The sequence below is a fragment of the Salmo salar genome, chromosome ssa03 (genome assembly GCF_905237065.1).
Source record: "Salmo salar chromosome ssa03, Ssal_v3.1, whole genome shotgun sequence".
Lineage (NCBI taxonomy): Eukaryota > Metazoa > Chordata > Actinopteri > Salmoniformes > Salmonidae > Salmo > Salmo salar.
Genome location: NC_059444.1, coordinates 35405499 through 35425043, shown reverse-complemented (window position 1 = coordinate 35425043; position 19545 = coordinate 35405499).

Here is a 19545-nt window from a genome sequence, read left to right as displayed (position 1 = left end):
TGTTACACCCACCTTTCCTGAGGCTCTCTTCAGTGTGTGTGTGTATGTCTGTGCAGCACAAACAATAACCACTTTTATTCTGTGTGTCTGTGTGTGTCAGATGCATCCTGTTGTTCCCACTTATCATGACTGTTGATGACCCCTGACCTCTGCTTACCCCTGAGTGCCGCGGCCAACTCCAGGGATGGGTAGGAGCGTTGAACACTTGTCCCATCAGACTGGTCATCGAAATCTGCTTGCCTCCCAGAACTCCCAGTTCACTCCCTCATTTTGAAACAAAACAGTATTTCAGGAATTCATGAAATTCATAGAAATGTATAGAGTAGAGCCAGGAATTTTCCTAGACAAGTCACATGGCTGAAAAAACTCCCGGATCTAACTAAACTATAAAATCAGGACCTTAACCCTACAGTATCCAACATGGGTCTCCAAGCCCCCTCCATTTTGTATGGTCCATTTCCTCGTCCTGACCTGTCACTTCCTCTTCCCTGTTTCTCAGATCTACTACATCACTTCCTAACGCTAACTTATGTCACTTCCTCCCTGTGTGTTCAGGTTCTGCTGCATCACCACTCGGTGGATGAGATCTCCTATATCACCAAGGATACCCAGGCCTTTGACTACCACCGGGCCTTCGACTACGCCTCTGGGAAGGAGGAACACCACAGTTGGGATTGCGACACAAGTGTTTGTGAACTACGTGTGTCTCATCTGGAAGATGATGAAGGTGTGTGCTCCCCTTCCTTCACATCCCTCCCTCCCTCCCTCCCTAGCAGGCAGAGCCCCTGATCATTGACTTGCATGACTTCTTCACACTCATCTACCACATCAAGCAGTATGAGGAGCTGGAGAAGGCCAAGAAGGACAAGCAGCGTCACACACAGACACACACACACACAAACCCACATGAAAACCACATGAAACATTTGGAGACATACGACTCAACAGATTGTACGCTTGGCTTGAGGTTGGTGACTTACATAGAAACTAAAAGTTATCATTACTCATTGTGTATTTATTATTACTTTGATGACGTGTTTTACTTTTCTATTTCTTTATCTCTGCATTGTTGGGAAGGGCCTGTAAGTTAGCATTTCACTGTTAGTCTTCATCTGTTGTTTACCTGTGAAATCAACAGTTTTTTACATTTATCTCATTAAATTCCTTCACCAATCAGTTCGGAAAGAGCAAGCAAGCTAGTTTTTTACATGCGTGATGGACAGATTAGTGTAGCCTATGGCGCAAGATGCGACTTTAATTTTGCGAATGCTCGCCCTAAGTGGGGAGATAGCAATAGAGGATTGAGGAGGAGGCTTGAAGCTCTGGGCATCTTGTTATGACATGCATTTTCTGAATTAGGTCAACAGAATTATACCTAGGAGAAGCGGCTTCAATTGAAGAACTTTGAATGTCCTTTTAGCTAACAAGCTTGAGCTAGCTAGCTAACAAGCTTGTGTGTGCAGAGCGGCACTAAAATTAAAAACACGTCTTACCTTTTTGTAGTTAATAAATCCAACGTGAAACGTGATAACTAGGCCTATAGAATCCTTATCTAGCATTAAAAATGTTAATCCATTCTTCTCTAGCTAATTCAAAATCTCTCTCCCCATCTTCTGAATCACCCTTGTAATGTCAGTACAGTAGCCTATGCTTCGGAGGGGGGAGGGGCAGGTACCCTAAACACGTACAGGCAAAGATTTCCAGCTTGCAGATGTAACGGATGTGAAATGGCTAGTTAGTTAGCGGTGGTGCGCGCTAATAGCATTTCAATCAGTGACGTCACTCGCTCTGCGACCTGAAGTGGTTGTTCCCCTTGCGTTGCAAGGGCCGCGGCTTTTGTGGCGCGATGGGTAACGATGCTTCGTGGGTGTCAGTTGTTGATGTGTGCAAGGGTCCCTGGTTCGAGCCCAGGTTGGGGTGAAGAGAGGGACGGAACCTACACTGTTACACAGACAGACACTGGAATACGTTTCTGAGTGACAGAGTGAGGGCTTTGCATAGGCTCTTGGTTGCGTTTTTTTTTGTGGGACTAGAAATAAATGCCTGGAATGTAAAATAACGTTATTAACAGGTTCCCAATGCCTTTGAAATAACGGTTCTGTTCAGGAACAGTATGGATCACTTTCATAACTGTTATTTAATGTTTTCGGTTCTGTTCACTGAACTGGATTCAACCCCTGGTCCTCAACAAGTTACTTGCATACAGCTGCACGCATAACATTACTTTTCATGTTTCTTGCGGTTGTGGTCACTGTGGTGCCTGCAGATTTCCCCTCCCCACTGGTGGTAGTTCAAAAACAGATGGTAGTGGTAGTGCAAAAACAGATTTTTCCCCCACCCACAACTAGTTGCAGCCAAGCAGAGCCACTTCCCCTGCAACACTGGCAGAATGCCCAAAAGCCTCCTGCTGCTCATGCTTGTAATGCCATTGTTCCTTGCGCCCCTGCTCATTAATAGTGCGCAGGTGGAGTAGTCGAAGTAAAACCGTAACTAGCAAGATGGAGGCAACCATGAAACGGCGTATGCAAACCACATGTATAATAAGAACTGGTGACTGCGTCCAAGATGTCCGACCGCTGTTTTAAATATATATTTTTTTTTTATTATGAAATAGACACATTTCAATCTTTAGCTGTGGTAACTAGTGACAACACATTTTATGTAGTCAACTGGCTGGGACTTCCAACTTCATTGGCTGATCCCTCCTGATGACCCGGTTGGAGTCATGTCCAAACAGGTCATCAGGGGGAGGATCAGCCAACTGTGAAGAAGCACCATCGAGATATCGTCAATGGTGCTGCCCATGCTGTCACAGATGCTATAATGGCGCAGATACAAAGATGAGCCCCCACCCTAGGTTTCCATCCAATTGGCAGCAAAATTTCAAGCAAATATTCTAGAATGAAGAAAATATGTGCATTTTCCCATCAATTGTATGTTTCCACCGAATGGACTTGTTGCGGATAAAAAATCAGTGTGTGATGAGGTACTGCACACAAAATGTACTTTTTCGCTTAAATTTTGATATACCGAATAAAAATCTAAAGTTCAATGTGTTTCCAATGCATTTTCAACTCTACTGATAGTTTTGGCACAAAAACTGTTGCGATAAATAGCAAATGTGCCTTCTCTGGTCTTGAGACCTGCCCTCTAGCCAATAGCTCGCAGATACAGTGTGGGTATACTGTGCGGGTTGTTTAGTTTACATGATGAGATTATTATGTATCTGCGGCAGTCAAACGGCAGTCAAGCATAGATCGTCATGTCACCAGAATCACACCCTCAATATTTATCAGTGGTGAAAAAAGTACACAATTTTCATACTTGAGTAAAAGTAAAGATACCTTGATAGAAACTCAAGTAAAAGTGAAAGTCATCCAAGAAAATCCTACTTGAGTAAAAGTCAAAAAGTTTTTGCTTTTAAATATACTTAGGTATCAAGGTAAATATAATTGCTAAAATGTACTTAAGTATCAAAAGTAAAAGTATAAATCCTTTCAAATTCCTTACGTGCCGGAGCGCCAAGTCGAGGACCAAAAGGCTCCTTAACAGCTTCTACCCCCAAGCCATAAGACAGCTGAATCAAATGGCCACCCGGACTATTTACATTGCCCCCCCATGCATAGTCACTTTACAAATTACCTCAACCAACCTGTAGCCCCGCACATTGACTCGGTACCGGTACCCCCTGTATATAGCCTCGTTATTGTTATGTATTGTATTACTTTTAGATTGATTCGATTTTTTTTACTTTAGTTTATTTTGTAAATATTTTATTAACTCTATTTCTTGAACTGCATTCTTGGTTAAGGGCTTGTAAGTAAGCATTTCAAGGTAAGGTCGACAACTGTTGTATTCGGCGCATGTGACCATTTTTTTATTTTTTTTTATTTGAGGAGTTCTGATATTATTATTTATTTTTTTACAGATAGCCAGGGGCACGCTCCAACACTCAGACATAATTTACAAACGAAGCTTGTGTTTAGTGAGTCCACCAGATCAGAGGCAGTAGGGATGACCAGGGATGTTTTCTTGATAAGTGTGTGAATTAGATAATTGTCCTGTCCTGCTAAGCATTCAAAATGCAACAAGTACTTTACTTTTGGGTGTCTGGGAAAATGTATGGAGTAAAAAGTACATCATTTTCTTCAGGAATGTAGTGAAGTAAAAGTAAAAGTTGTCAAAAATATAAATAGTCAAGTAAAGTACAGATATCCCAAAAAACTACTTAAGTAGTACTTTCAAGTATTTTTACTTAAGTACTTTACACCGATGGTATTTATTGGAATGTGGCAAAAGTGACAAAAACTCCAGTCATCCTCAAAATCTCTCAGAAAAAGCAAATAGCTATCTCTTACCAGCTGTCCAGAAGAGTACTTTATCTTAGTGCTAGCTGGTGAAGGTATCCACAATGTCCATGGAAAAATAACCATCAAAAACACAAAACCACCCCCCCAAACAAAATCACTTTTGCAACTTTTTGCTAATTTCTTGGAACAGCATGTCTGACTCTGAAACAGAATCTTTGAACAATGCTAACAATGATCCTGAATCTTGGGCCAATGCTAATAGAGCTGGACCTTTGGACAATGCTAATGACTCTGTAGCCCCACAACACTTCTCAGGGCCCCTGAAAATTAACCTACCACCAGCTTTTCAGGGAGATGGTCTCGTCGCTAGCTGGTCTCGTCGCCTTGAAGTGGCTGTACAAACTATGTACAATCTGCCAGATGTGGATTTGGACCCTGTGCTAGCATCAGTATTACCCACACGCTTAGCTGATGCAGCATTCCTTTACTGGGACAGCCTTTCACCAATTGTTCAGAAGACCTACACTGTTGTCAAGACCAAATGGAAGGAAGTCTTTGGCCCCAGGCACTCTTCCATTCTTTCAGACATTTGTGAATGCTCGCCCTAGGAAGCCTGGTGAGAGCTTGGATGTGTACAGTGCTGACATCACTTGTCTGGTTCTGGAGGCCTTCCCAGACTATGACCACAAAGCACAAGAAGGGGAGAAGTTTTGCTGCTTTGTGGCCGGATTGGACCTTACCTTGCAGGTGAAAATTCATGAAAATGGATCAGAGGCCCTGCTCGTTGCAAGTCGTTGTGAAAGAGCACGTGCAGCTCTCCAACTACATGCTGAGAACCCATCAGTGGCACCGGCCCCAGATCAGGTTGCTATGGTTCATTCTAATGACACGGATGAGAAGTTTCTTCATGCTCTGGAACTGCTGACGCTCACTGTGAATGGCCTGATGAATGAGGTACGCCAGCTACAGGGGGAAAAACAGAACCTTACACACGTTTGGGCTTCTAGGCCAACAGGACCTCCATCCCATCCAATAATTCTGCAAGAGGAGTATGTGGCTTCTCACCAGCCGTCAAGCTCAACATCCATCACAAGCCTACTACTCACCTGAACAACCGCCAGTACCGTCCTGCCTCTCCAGAGTACCGCCAAGTACCGGATACACCTCAGGTGGAAGCTTCCTCTATCTTTGTCCACAAAATCTCCAATACGGGACACGACCTATGGGAAGAGCAGCAGCAGGACACCATCCTGGCTGAAGTTATCAGTTGGAGAACAAAAGGTCAGAAACCGCCTCATTGGCAGATGAATCATCGCAGGCCAGCATAGAAAGCACTCTGACACGAATTCCATAGACTGATATTCAACGATGGTCAGCTCTGCTGAAAAATCTACCACCCTGCCTCAAAGTCAGTCATCTATCAGGTCATTGTGCCTCAGTCCATACTGGAAGATGTACTCCAACTCCTTCACTGTAACCCTTTGGCAGGCCATCTGTCAGCTGACAAGGTCTTGCAACATGCTCACCAACTCCCTACTGGCCTTTCATGTTGCATGACATACGGGAATGGTGTAAGCAGTGCATCCCATGTGACACCAGGAGGGCTCCTACACTACACCTGAAAGCACCTATGAAGACAGTGGTAGCAACCAAGCCATTTCAGAAAGTTGCGGCTGTCATTCTGGAACTGCCGATCACCAGCCAAGGCAACAGATATGTGCTTGTGGTACAGGATTACTTTTCTAAGTACATCAACCTCAACGCCATGAAAGACCAGCGCACTACAACTGTGGCCAAGGGTCTTTTCGAGAACTTTGTCAAGGAACACGGCATACTAGAGACATTGCACACTGACCAAGAACGTCAGTTCAAGGCTGACATTGTCCGAGTCTTTGCCAGTTGCTGGGAGTTAAAAAGACATGGGGCCTCATTTATAAAAATGTTCTTAGATTTATACTTACATTTAGTTGTAAGATCATTTCCGACAGTGTGCTTTCGTTCGATTCATAAAACATACTGAGCATAAAAAACCTTTCTTAAGCGGTTTTTAGAAGGCCATTTGTGATCTATAAATCTCAAATTACCTTAAAATTGACGACACCTGCCCTTCACCACAACCGACCTTGTTCTGCCAAGCGCATTTTCTCTGCTGTTTGGGGATCGGCAAAGGGAGTGAGAAGCCACATTTTCAGTGGATAGCCCCGGTCACCTAATAGGGTAAAATCGTTGTGTTACATTATTTTGCACGTATTATACACTGAAAAAAATAACTCACAGAGAAGCCACCCACCTCCATCCTTACCAGCTTTTAGATGCAGGTCTACTCTGCTGTGGTGCAGAATGAATGAGTAATTGAGTAGTTGCATACGGTCATCGCAGATGATCTGAACATGCAGTGAATGGAAATTCTTCCTGTTAACATGTACATGTTCATCTACAGACGGTGCGCATATGGCAATATGCGTGCAGTCAGCTGCACCCATGACCCCTGGGAAATTAAATGAGCAGACAAACTCGGCTTTGACGCGCGCCTGGTCGTCGGCTGTAAATGGGAAACTAATGTATCTCGTGGACAATACATGTAGAATCGCCTCGATCACTTGTGGCAGGATGCAGCTGAATGATGGCTCTGATATACCCGACCTGTCCCTCATTTCCCTCTGGAATGTCCCAGTAGCGAGGAAACCCAGAGTGGAAAGTACTTGGACAGATACGGGTACGGCATGATTACAGCGTGTCTTCCTTTCCAGATTAGGGGCTAAATCCGCACATTAATCTAACAGAACATTTATTGGGAGACGATAGCGATTTATAAGCCATGGATCATCATGCACAAAAAAAGTCCTTCCGGTCTCTGAAAACTCTCTCCCTTCCAAAAGCATGGTTTTCAATGTCTTCCAATAACGCAAGAACAGCCATGGTTACTTTTTTTCTAATTTGACACACTATTTATAGAACATTGTATCCTGTTTTTAATTCAAAACACCTTGTCTGGCAATTAATTCCTCACACCTTTAATTGATAATTCCTAACAAATAGTTCATAAAGCTAATGCAAAGTTCACCACAGCCTTGGATGCATGTGCATCCCAAACTGCAATACCCCTACATAACCAGCAGGAAAATCACTTACGTCAAGTCTAGATTTTGTGTAGTGTAGAGAGAAGATCATTTCCACGTCAAAGTAAGGTTTTATAAATACCTACTTTTCTGCGTAAGTCATACTTAAGATCAAAATTGATCGTAAGCCCGTTTTATAAATGAGGCCCCAGGACCAGCCCCTAATAGCCACAATGTGATGGGGTGGTGGAAAGATTTAATAGGACACTTATCAATCAGCTGGCCAAGACACTGCCCCAACAGCCTGGTGAGTGGACGAGTCACTCAACCAAGTTGCCCTGGCCTACAACAGCAGCACTCACTCTACAATTGGTTTCAGCCCCTTCTTTTTGACACATGGTCGAGAAGTGAGAATGACAGCCTCCACACCTGGAACACCAGCAGATTATGTAGGTCAATTTACCCACAAGCTCCAGTCTGCCCTTGGATCTGCTGCACAGAACAGAGAACATGTTCACTCACAACAAAAACACAACTACGACAGAAATGTCAGGCACATCCCCTACAAACCAGGAGACCTTGTGTGGCTTAACAACCCTATGACAGCACGTCACATGCTTTCACCACACTGAGTGCCTTGGATCTACAGAAGAGGATCCTGGTGTAACCTACAGGATCAAGTACCTGCTGGACCAGACTACCGAGACCCAAGTAATCCACTACAACTGCCTAAGGCCGTACACCTCAACTGTGCCCCATTGTGCAAGGAATGAGCCTGTGGAACACTTTGCTGCACCTCCTCGACCTCCAACCCTAATGGCCTTACTCTTCAAGCCCTCAAGGCTCTGTGAGACACGGGAATGCTACTTACCTGAGCTGCCCCTGGATCCCCATCTGCCTCACCAAGCCCAGTGTCAGGCCACTAGTCAGAATCCCTCTGCCCAGCCCAGGCCGTTGGACACTGACCCAAGATTTTCTGGACTGATGAAACCAAGATTGAACTCTTTGGCCTGAATGCCAAGTGTCACGACAGGAAGAAACCTGGCACCATCCCTACAGTGAAGCATGGAGGTGGCAGCATCATGCTGTGGGGATGTTTTTCAGCGGCAGGGACTGGAAGACTAGTCAAAATTGTGGGAAAGATGAACGGAGCAAAGTAAGGAGAGATCCTTGATGGTAACCTGCTCCAGAGCACTCAAGACCTCAGACTGGGGTGAAGGTTAACCTTCCAACAGGACAACAACCCTAAGCACACAGCCAAGACAATGCAGGAGTGGCTTCGGGACAAGTCTCTGAATGTCCTTGATTGACCCAGCCAGAGCCTGCTCTTGAACCCGATCAAACATCTCTGGACAGACCTGAAAATAGCTGTGCAGCAACGCTCCCCATCCAACCTGACAGAGGCTTGAGAGGATCTGTAGAGAAGAATGGGAGAAACTTACCGCCCTCTCGGATGCGTTCTCCAGTGCAACTGCTGGAATTATTTGGGATGAACATCTGAAGGTAATCTACTTTTTGAAGTGAAAATAAAAAACGGCCTCTGCCTGACCTCTGCCTGGCCTCTGCCAGGGGCCTCCAAATCATTGTCCGCCCATGTATTCTAGGCTGTTCGAGAAATTGTTTTTGTTTTTCTTGATTCCTTTATGACTATGAAAAATGTAAATGATGCATGTTTCTTTTCATTGATCATCTTTGCACTGTACTGAATGGAAATGGTTAAGTAGGTAGGCTTACTCAAGTCTGCACTTTTCATTGTTTTGTGTATGATGTCTTGGTCAAGTACGGGTAATAATTTTTTGGCTCTTCTTTGTTGTTGAAAATATCTGTTATTTCCTGTTTTTGATGTTCAATACACATATCTTTCTGTATAGCATAACATTTTGAGTCATACAGTAGTTCTAGTCTATTACAGTGCATTAGCGTACTTTTTCAGTAGGGGGCACCATTGTTCACGTGATAACATTATTACTCTATCACAAAACATGCCAAATGAAATATGAAACCTAAAGACCGACTTCTCCCAATGTATCCATGGGAATAATTTTGCATCTGTCAATGCGGTTAAAAGGATGCAACTGTCACAGTAACAATGGCTGTACTGAATGTAAAGATGATAGATTAGGGCAGCTGCTCTCAGCCAGCTGAAGAAACCAAACTTTGTTGGATAGCTACAGTGGCTACAGGGTTGTTTCTGACTTGGCAGGGGTAATGGGCTATAGCAGGTAGTAGTCAAGGGTTTTAGGAAAAAAACATACCCTTTACGAAGCAGTTACAAGCATGACATTTGGTATAAACATTCCTCAGGTGATATGAAAACATCCCAGAAGAAGTTCCCATTTCAAAATTGAACAGGAAGTGAGTTACTGCAAAATTTTAAATGGCTGCCATAATAGCCGGTATTTTGACCATGAAAACTGTATTGCAACAGATAAAAAAGCATGCAATTTGGTACAAACATTTCTCAGATGATATGGAAACATCCTAGAAAGGGTGCTCATTTCAAAATTAACCAGGAAGCAGAATTCAAAATGGCCGCCAATGGAGATGTAATGAATCCATCGTCATATAAATGTAAATTTTCTACATAAATAAAAAAACATGAAATCAAGTAAAAATACATCAAATGTATTCCATACGTTGTGATAGGGGAGAAAATGAAAGACTTAGGACCCTTGTTCACATGTGCCAGCACAATGTCATAATGCAATGCATGACAATCCAGCATCCTTGCATCAACACTTCCGACAACAAAGTGGCTACTTTTGCAGCCACACCTCACTTTGTCAGCCTCTGGGAAGAGTGTCCACAAATGTGTCCAGGAATCAACTGTTTTAGCCCATCCAAATCTTTCTGGTGAAGGTGACCAAATGCTTGTTTGGTACACTGTTCGGTTTGAATGTTGCAGAGAATGACCTCTTGGAGAAGAGCTCCTTCAGACCATTAACACAATCTAGGCTGGTTGTCTTGTCATAGAGAACATACAGTTGAAGTCGGAAGTTTACATACAACTTAGCCAAATACATTTAAACTCAGTTTTCCACAATTCCTGACATTTAATCCAAGTAAAAATGCCCTGTCTTAGGTCAGTTAGTATCACCACTTTATTATAAGAATGTGAAATGTCAGAATAATAGTAGAGAGAATGAATTATTTCAGCTTTTGTTTCTTTCATCATATTCCCAGTGGGTCAAAAGTTTACATACGCTCAATTAGTACTTGGTAGCATTGCCTTTAAATTGTTTAACTTGGGTCAAACGTTTTGGGTAGCCTTCCACAAGCTTCCCACAATAAGTTGGGTGAATTTTGGCCCATTTCTCCTGACAGAGCTGGTGTAATTGAGTCAGGTTTGTAGGCCTACTTGCTCGCACACATTTTTTCAGTTCTGCCCACAAATTGTCTATAGGCTTGAGGTCAGGGCTTTGTGATGGCCACTCCAATACCTTGACGTTGTTGTCCTTAAGCCATTTTGCCACAACTTTGTAAGTATGCTTGGGGTCATTGTCCATTTGCATCCAAGCTTTAACTTCTGGACTGATGTCTTGAGATGTTTCTTCAATATATCCACCTACTTTTCCTGCCTCATGATGCCATATATTTTGTGAAGTGCACCAGTCCCTCCTGCAGCAAAGCACCCCACAACATGATGCTGCCACCCCTGTGCTTCACGGTTGGGATAGTGTTCTTTGGCTTGCAAGCCTCCCCCTTTTCCTCCAAACATAACGATGGTTATTATGGCCAAACAGTTCTATTTTTGTTTCATCAGACCAGAGGACATTTCGCCAAAAAGTATGATCTTTGTCCCCATGTGCAGTTGCAAACCGTAGTCTGGCTTTTTTATGGCAGTTTTGGAGCAGTGGCTTCCTCCTTGCTGAGCGGCCTTTCAGGTTATGTCGATATAGGACTTGTTTTATTGTGGATATAGATACTTTTGTACCTGTTTCCTCCAGCATCTTCACAAGGTCCTTTGCTGTTGTTCTGAGATTTATTTGCACTTTTCGCACCAAAGTACGTTCATCTCTAGGAGACAGAACACGTCTCCTTCCTGAGCGGTATGATGGCTGCGTGGTCCCATGGTGTTTGTACATACTATTGTTTGTACAGATGAACGTGGTTCCTTCAGGCATTTGGAAATTGCTCCCAAGGATGAACCAGACTTGTGACGGTCTACAATTTATTTTCTGAGGTTTTGGCTGATTTCTTTTGATTTTCCCACGATGTCAAACAAAGAGGCACTGAGTTTGAAGGTAGGCCTTGAAATAATCCACAGGTACACCTCCAATTGACTCAAATGATGTCAATTAGCCTATCAGAAGCTTCTAAAGCCATGACATCATTTTCTGGAATTTTCCAAGCTGTTTAAAGGCACAGTCGACTTAGTGTATGTAAACTTCTGACCCACTGGAATTGTGATACAGTGAATTATAAGTGAAATAATCTGTCTGTGAACAATTGTTGGAAAAATCACTTGTGTCATGCACAAAGTAGATGTTCTAACCGACTTGCCAAAACTATAGTTTGTTAACAAGAAATCTGTGGAGTGGTTAAAAAACGAGTTTTAATGACTCCAACCTAAGTGTATGTAAACTTCCGACTTCAACTGTAGGTGTATCTCTCAAGCAATGTGTAAGTAGACGAATCCAGATCGAGGGATTGAATTGGTTCAGCTGTCATGGAAACGAAGGCATTAGACACCTATGGAAATGACTTCCATACACTCTAAGCTGTCTTTTTGCCCTTTCTATGAAACTGTGAGGTTGTATCACAACCTGTGAATGTGTGGAACCCTGACAAAGCCTAACTCTTGAGCATTCGAAGCTTCTCGTAGATGATGTTGATGCAAATCTAGTAATTGTTACCCATACCAAAAGCAACCCACAGCTTTATGGTTGGATAATCCTTAGTTAGATTTAAGAACAGAACAGCAATGAGGACAATGATGTCTATATCCATTGGTCGAATGATAATGGCTTGTGCACCCTTTTGAAGGGCATCTTTAAGGTGAAGGCATACTCTTGTGTCTGCCTCTTCATGGTCACATTCCGGCATTGATGTCAGAGAGCCCTTTGAAATCACAGACTCAGCAATTGTAGCATAGATCTCTTTTCCATCTTCAAATTCATTGGCGCACTCACCTTCCGTGTCAATATTTGAAAAGCTCCTGTTAGTTATTAGGATTTCCGAGAAAGTCAGAGAACTTCCAATATTTGCCAAATGTGGAAACTTGGTGGGTAGGCAAGGAATGGTCAATGACTGGAGCTGGAGGACATGGGTTTCTATAATGAGAAAAAAAAAACGTTCCATCTCGGAACTTCCTGGCAATGTAAAGGTAGCAGAAAAGTGTACAATTAATGCTTTAGCATTTTTAAGCAGTGGTACAATATGTATCTTAACACAAGAACCACTAAAGTATTCATTTGGACTGCTCATGAATTAACAAATGTATTCCTCTACCATTTTTAAAGTCATGCTTTTCCTAAATAAGTCTATATAACACATTGTCGTTGTTAGAATCTTAATATCACAAACAGAACTGGGGTTATAATCAGTTTTAGGGGGCATGTCATTTTTTGTATGGTTTTCCCCAGTACCCCTCCTTCTCCTGACAGTAGGCCATGCTCCCTTCCTTCTCCTGATAATTGAAGGTGCATGGTTGATAATCACTTCAATAATTGGCTCAAAACAAAACCTAAACAATACTGAAACTAATTTCCCATATACAGTGCATTCGGAAAGTATTCAGACCCCTTGACTTTTTCCACATTTAGTTACGTTACAGCCTTATTTTAAAATGTATTAAATAATTGTTTACCTCATCAATCTACACAAAACACCCGTATAATGACAAAGTGAAAATAGGTTTCTAGACATATTTGCAAATGTAAAAAAAAAAAAAAACAGAAATACCTTATTTAGATAACTATTCAGACATTTTGCTATGTAACTCAACAGTCAGCTGCATATTGTTTCCATTGATAATTCTTGAGATGTTTCTTCAACTTGATTGGTGTATCACCTGTGGTAAACTCAATTGATTGGACATGATTTGGAAAGGCACACACACCTGTCTATACAAGGTCCCACAGTTGACAGTATATGTCAGAGCAAAAACCAAACCATGGAATTGGAATTGTCCGTAGAGCTCCGAGACAGGATTGTGTCTAGGCACAGATCTGGGGCAGGCTACCAAAAAATGTCTGCATAATTGAAGGTATCCAAGAACACAGTGTCCTCCATCATTCTTAAATGGAAGAAGGTTGGAACCACCAACACTCTTCCTAGAGCTGGCTGCCTGGCCAAACTGAGCAATCGGAAGAGAAGTGCCTTCGTCAGGGAGGTGACTGGTCACTCTGACAGAGCTCCAGAGTTCCTCTGTGGAGATAGGAGAACCTTCCAGAAGGACAACCATAGCACTCCACCAATCAGGCCTTCGTGGTACAGTGGCCAGACAGAAGCTACTCCTCAGTAAAACGCACATGACAGCCCGCTTGAAGTTTGTTAAAAGGCACCTAAATGACTCCCAGACCATGAGAAACAAGATTCTCTGGTCTGATGAAATCAAGATTGAACTCATTGGCCTGAATGCCAAGCGTCACGTCTGGAGGAAACCTGGCACTGTCACAACGATGAAGCATGGTGGTGGCAGCATCATGCTGTGGGGATGTTTTTCAGCAGCAGGGACTGGGAGACAAGTCAGGATCGAGAGAAAGATGAATGGAGCAAAGTACAGAGAGATCCTTGACGAAAACCTGCTCCAGGGCGCTCAGGACCTCAGACTGGGGCGAAGGTTCACCTTACAAAAGGACAACGACCTTAAGCACACAGCCAAGACAACGCAGGAGTGGCTTCGGAACAAGTCTCTGAATGTCCTTGAGTGGCCCAGCCAGAGCCTGGACTAGAACCATATCGAACATCTCTGGAGAGACCTGAAACAGCTGTACTACTATGCTCCCCATCCAACCTGACAGAGCTTGAGAGGATCTGCAGAGAAGAATGGGAGAAACTCCCCAAATACAGGTGTGCCAAGCTTGTAGCGTCATACCCAAGAAGACTTGAGGCTGTAATCACTGCCAAAGATGCTTCAACAAAGTACTGAGTAAATGGTCTGAATACTTATGTTAATGTCTATTTTTCCGTTTTTTATTTGAAATAGATTTGGATTTTTTTTATAAAATCCTATTTTTGCTTTGTCATTATGGCGTATTGTGTGTAGATTGATGAGGGGGGGAAAACATTTGAATACATTTTTGAATAATGCTGTAATGTAACAAAATGTGGAAAAACCCAAACCCTAATGGGTTAGTTGATGAGCAAGGAGAAGTGAACGATGCATAATTATGTAATCATTAATGGTCAATGAAGAACAGGGCGGGCCATTCTATTGTATAGATCTATTTTAATTATAATCTCAATATTGTATATCAGTCCACCGAATCCAAGCAGTTTTATCAGTCTACTCTGGCCTACTTGGAGTGCACATTGAGTGTGCATAATTTACAATGGCAAGAAGACCAAGACAAATGGATGCGCTGTATTAGCGTTGCTACAAAATCTGAATGAAAATGATTCAGATGGTGGGGTACAAATGAATCTTGACATCTCTGATGACTATTCTTCTGATTCTGAGCCTCAGCCTGAGCCTACACTTCAGAGGCCTGAGAGCAAAAATTACGGTGCTCACTGCGCCAGTGCGCTGTGAGACAGGAGAGTGGAAGGGATGGCACTGTTTGAATAATCAAGCCGGTGACAATGCTATGGGCCGATTATCATCACATAACGTATCCCTGAGAGAGCAGGCCCTACATATCAAGCAAAAAACAACATCCGACACGCGTCTTGCTGACGGTGCGTCTGCGTGGTTGGGGTATTTTATTTTGTCGCTGTATAAGAAGCTGTTTTCACGTTCCAACACATATGCTTTCTGTTTCATAGTTATAACAAAGGCACTCCACGAATAAAATGTATTACATTTGTATTTATTTTATGTTTACTTTTTACTTAGCCTATAGTAACATAAACTAATGAAAATGCTATTGTGTTATTTGAAATATATTTTTTTTATTCGTATTCTAATGTTACATAAGACCTTAATAAACACAAACAAATTATTATTTTTGCGATAGCATATATGAAATGTATTTATTACACTGTTAGAATATTGCAGTCAGAATGACTGCTCATTAGCTTGAAGGGGGGTTCCTCAAGGCCCAACGGTTTTAGTGTTAATACTAGACATTAAAACTAGTAGATAGTGATATCCCTGACGTCATCCACATATTCCTATAGGTCCTGGATGGCAAGAAGCTTGGCCCCAGTGATGTACTGGGCCGTACACACTACCCTCTGTAGTGCCTTGCCTTGTGCTCAGTCCTCCTTTTCCTGTATTCCACAATCATCTCCTTTGTCTTGATCACGTTGAGGGAGAGGGTGTTGTCCTGGAACCATATGGCCAGGTCTCTGACGTCCTCCCTATAGGCAGTCTCATCGTTGTCGGTGATCAGGCCTACTACTATTGTGCCATCAGCAAACTTAATGATGGTGCCTGGGTGAACAGGGAGTACAGGAGTGGACTGAACACTCACCCCTGAGGGGCCCCTTGTTGAGGATCAGCGTGGCGGATGTGTTGTTACCTACCCTTACCACCTGGGGGCGGCCCGTCAGGAAGTCCAGGATCCAGTTGCAGAGGGAGGTGCTTAGTGATGAGCTTTGAGGGCACTATGGTGTTGAACGCTGAGCTGTAGTCAATGAATAGCATTTTCACATAGGTGTTCCTTTTCTCCAGGTGTCAAAGAGCAGTGTGGAGTGCAATAGAGATTGCATCATCTGTGGATCTGATGGTGCAGTATGCAAATTGGAGTGGGTCTAGGGTTTCTGGGATAATGGTGTTGATGTGAGCCATGACCAGCCTTTCAAGCAACTTCATGGCTTCAGACATGAGTGCTACGGGTTGTTAATCATTTAGGCAGGTTACCTTAGTGTTCTTGGGCACAGGGACTATGGTGGTCTGCTTGAAACATGTTGGTATTACAGACTCAGACAGGGAGAGGTTGAAAACTGTCAATGAAGACACTTGCCAGTTGGTCAACAAATGCTCGGAGTACACGTCCTGGTAATCTGTCTGGCCCTGCGGTGAATGTGAATGTTGACCTGTTTAAAGGTCTTACTCACATCGGTTAAGGAGAGCGCGATCACACAGTCGTCCGGAACAGCTGATGCTCTCACGCATGTTTCAGTGTTATTTGCCTCGAAGCGAGCATAGAAGTAATTTAGCTCATCTGGTAAACTCGTCACTGGGCAGCTCGCGGCTGTGCTTCCCATTGTAGTCTGTAATAGTTTGCAAGCCCTGCCACACCCGACGAGCGTCGGAGCCAGGGGTAGTACGATTCAATCTTAGTCCTGTATTGATGCTTTGCCTGTTTGATGGTTCGTTGGAGGGCATAGCGGGATTTCTTTAAGCTTCCAGGTTAGAGTTCCGCTCCTTGAAAACGGCAGCTCTACCCTTTAGCTCAGTGTGGATGTTGCCTGTAATCCATGGCTTCTGGTTGAGGTATGAACGTACAGTCACTGTGGGGATGACGTCATCGATGCACTTATTGATGAAGCCATTGACTGATGTGGTGTACTCCTCAATTATATCGGAAGAATCCCGGAACATATTCCAGTCTGTGCTAGCAAAACAGTCCTGTAGCTTAGCATCTGCTTCATCTGACCCCTTTTTTATTGACCGAGTAACTGGTGCTTCCTACTTTAGTTTTTTCTTGTATGCAGGAATCAGGAGCATAGAATGATGGTCAATGTAGTCGTTTGCATCCTGCCTGAGCGAGTCAACCACAGGCTCGTTGACTTCGTGCTCTCATCTGGATAACACACTACACCCCCTTTGGTGCACGTGCAAAGAGAGTACATGAGGGCGCGATCCTCCTCCTAGCCTGCCGGCCCGTGATTGGTCTGTGTCAGCACGTGGTCCTGTGTGATGACAACTGTTGTAGTCAGAATGGATCACTATTTAATTAAGTATCTCAATTTGTAGTGAACTTTAAAAGTATTCACAGTGGGGATTGAACTTGATCATAATAAACACATTTTAGAGCCCAAAATGACCGTCCAATTTTTTTTGGGGGGGCGGGGGACGTTCTGGTTATTGTAATTTACATAGTCTTTCTAGGGCAGACCAGGGCTTTTGGCACCACTAGGTTGCTACGCAGTAGCCGACCAGCAGAGCTCAGCAGAGCTCATGACTTTACGCTCCAGATCGGACCCTGGGGGCCTGGTGTTAATGTTCTGATGGATGGATGTGTTCCTTTCCACTAGGGGTGTGAATGTTTAAACATTCAAACGTTTAAACGAAGTTGGGATCCTTAACGTTAAGAAAAATCCAGAACCGAAAAATCCCTTTTCCCCCACAAAATTTTAAAAACAGTACAATTATCCAGAAAACATTATTTTCCTTGTTATTGCTTAACAAGACGGTAATAGACGGTATATAGTAATTGATGGACTGCACATAGAGTTCGGCCTAAGTAATTTTAATAAAACTAGAGAGGAAGGGGTGAACTTTAGGCTGCTTTGGTGAATTTGCAAAGCATACAAGACAAGACATTGAGAGAAACAGATAGAAAGACATTCTTTCTGCCTGCCCACTCCTCTCTCTTCCTCACGCTATCTCTCCTGCTCTTTCTCTTCACTAATAATGCGAGTGTGTGTTCAGTCTTCAGTCTGTTGCGTGTAGAATATCTTAGCCTATTGATTTATGATAGGCCCTGCTTTACTGAAGTTGCGAGACATTGCAAGCCAAGAAATTGCAAGATAGAGCATTCCATTATGAGATACAGTGCACGATTCTGACTCTGCCTGCCTGGTGGATGACCTGCCTATATTGTGCCCCTCCCCTCTCTCTCCGTCCCTCGCTAGCTCCCTATGACAGATGATTGTTTGTGTTCTCGGAAGTAGGCAAATAATCAGTCTCCGTTACAAAAATACTGAATCTTAGGAGTCGATTGCTTGCGGAATTAAATCTTGACACTCAGAAATGGAAGTCGACACCGGAAGTCGACGTGCAAGGAGTCGAGGAATCAATTATTTTGGAGTCGACTCTCCCCCACTACCTCATCGTCATTAACTTTGAAAAAATTGCAGAGAAAGTCAAGCAACAGCAGCAAAGTCCTGTATGGCAATACTTTGAGAAGTTAAATGAGAAGGAAATGTAAGCTTTGCAATGTTGGGTTTAGAGCTCACAAGAAACATTTCACTGTCCTTGTGCATGTGACATTAAAACTTGAAACTTTCCATGTAACAAAAGAAGTGCATGTGGACTCCAACAGCCAAGCATCTTAAAGGAGTTTTGACAATGAAGGCAAAGTAACTTGATGACTTTCCCTGGTTTTAGTCAAGTGTGCTAACTTCAAGAATGAGTCTGCTGTCCCTGACGTTGTCACCCCAGCATCACACAAGGCAGCTGTCCAATCTGAGGCATCCACAAGCTCTCCTATTGTGTGCCTTAGACCCATCTCTATGTGCAGTCCACCAAACTTTGCAAGAGCAAACAGTGGTTTGTTGAAAGCCATCACAGGGTTATGGCCAGGAGTGGAGAAAATGTTTTGTTTAGATTGCCAGCTAGCCCAGCAGGTTGATCTACTTTGGGTATTAAAAGCTTATTTCCCACAGGTTGGAACTAGCAACATTTTCCATTGGGTGAATTTTTGGTTAGTTGCTAGCTAGATAGCTAGCTATGTAATGTAGGCTAGTATTGGTATTTACAAAATGGTTGGAATTTCCCAGCTAGCTTCCCAACTAATAGGGGACATCTTGGCGCAACTTTCCCTGTTGGTCCCTTACCATTTTCCCTCAGGACTTCCTTTTGTTAGCTGGGTAGCTAGCTACAATAAATATTATATGTTGACTATTGTTGCCCATGATCTCAATAAATTAGCTACATAATGTAACTCCTAGTATGTGTTGGCAATTTTTAAGCTTGATACCATGTTTGTAAGGTCATTCGAGTGGTTTACAGGTAGATTTCTGGTGTTTCCTGGCCAATTCTGCCACTTCAAGCAGGACGTTTTTGCCACTTCAGGCAGGTTGCTTATGAAATATCATGGCATATTGTTGAAGACTGGTCCACTACTCACAAATATACTATATATGTATTATATATGGCAACAAACATAAACAGTAATATC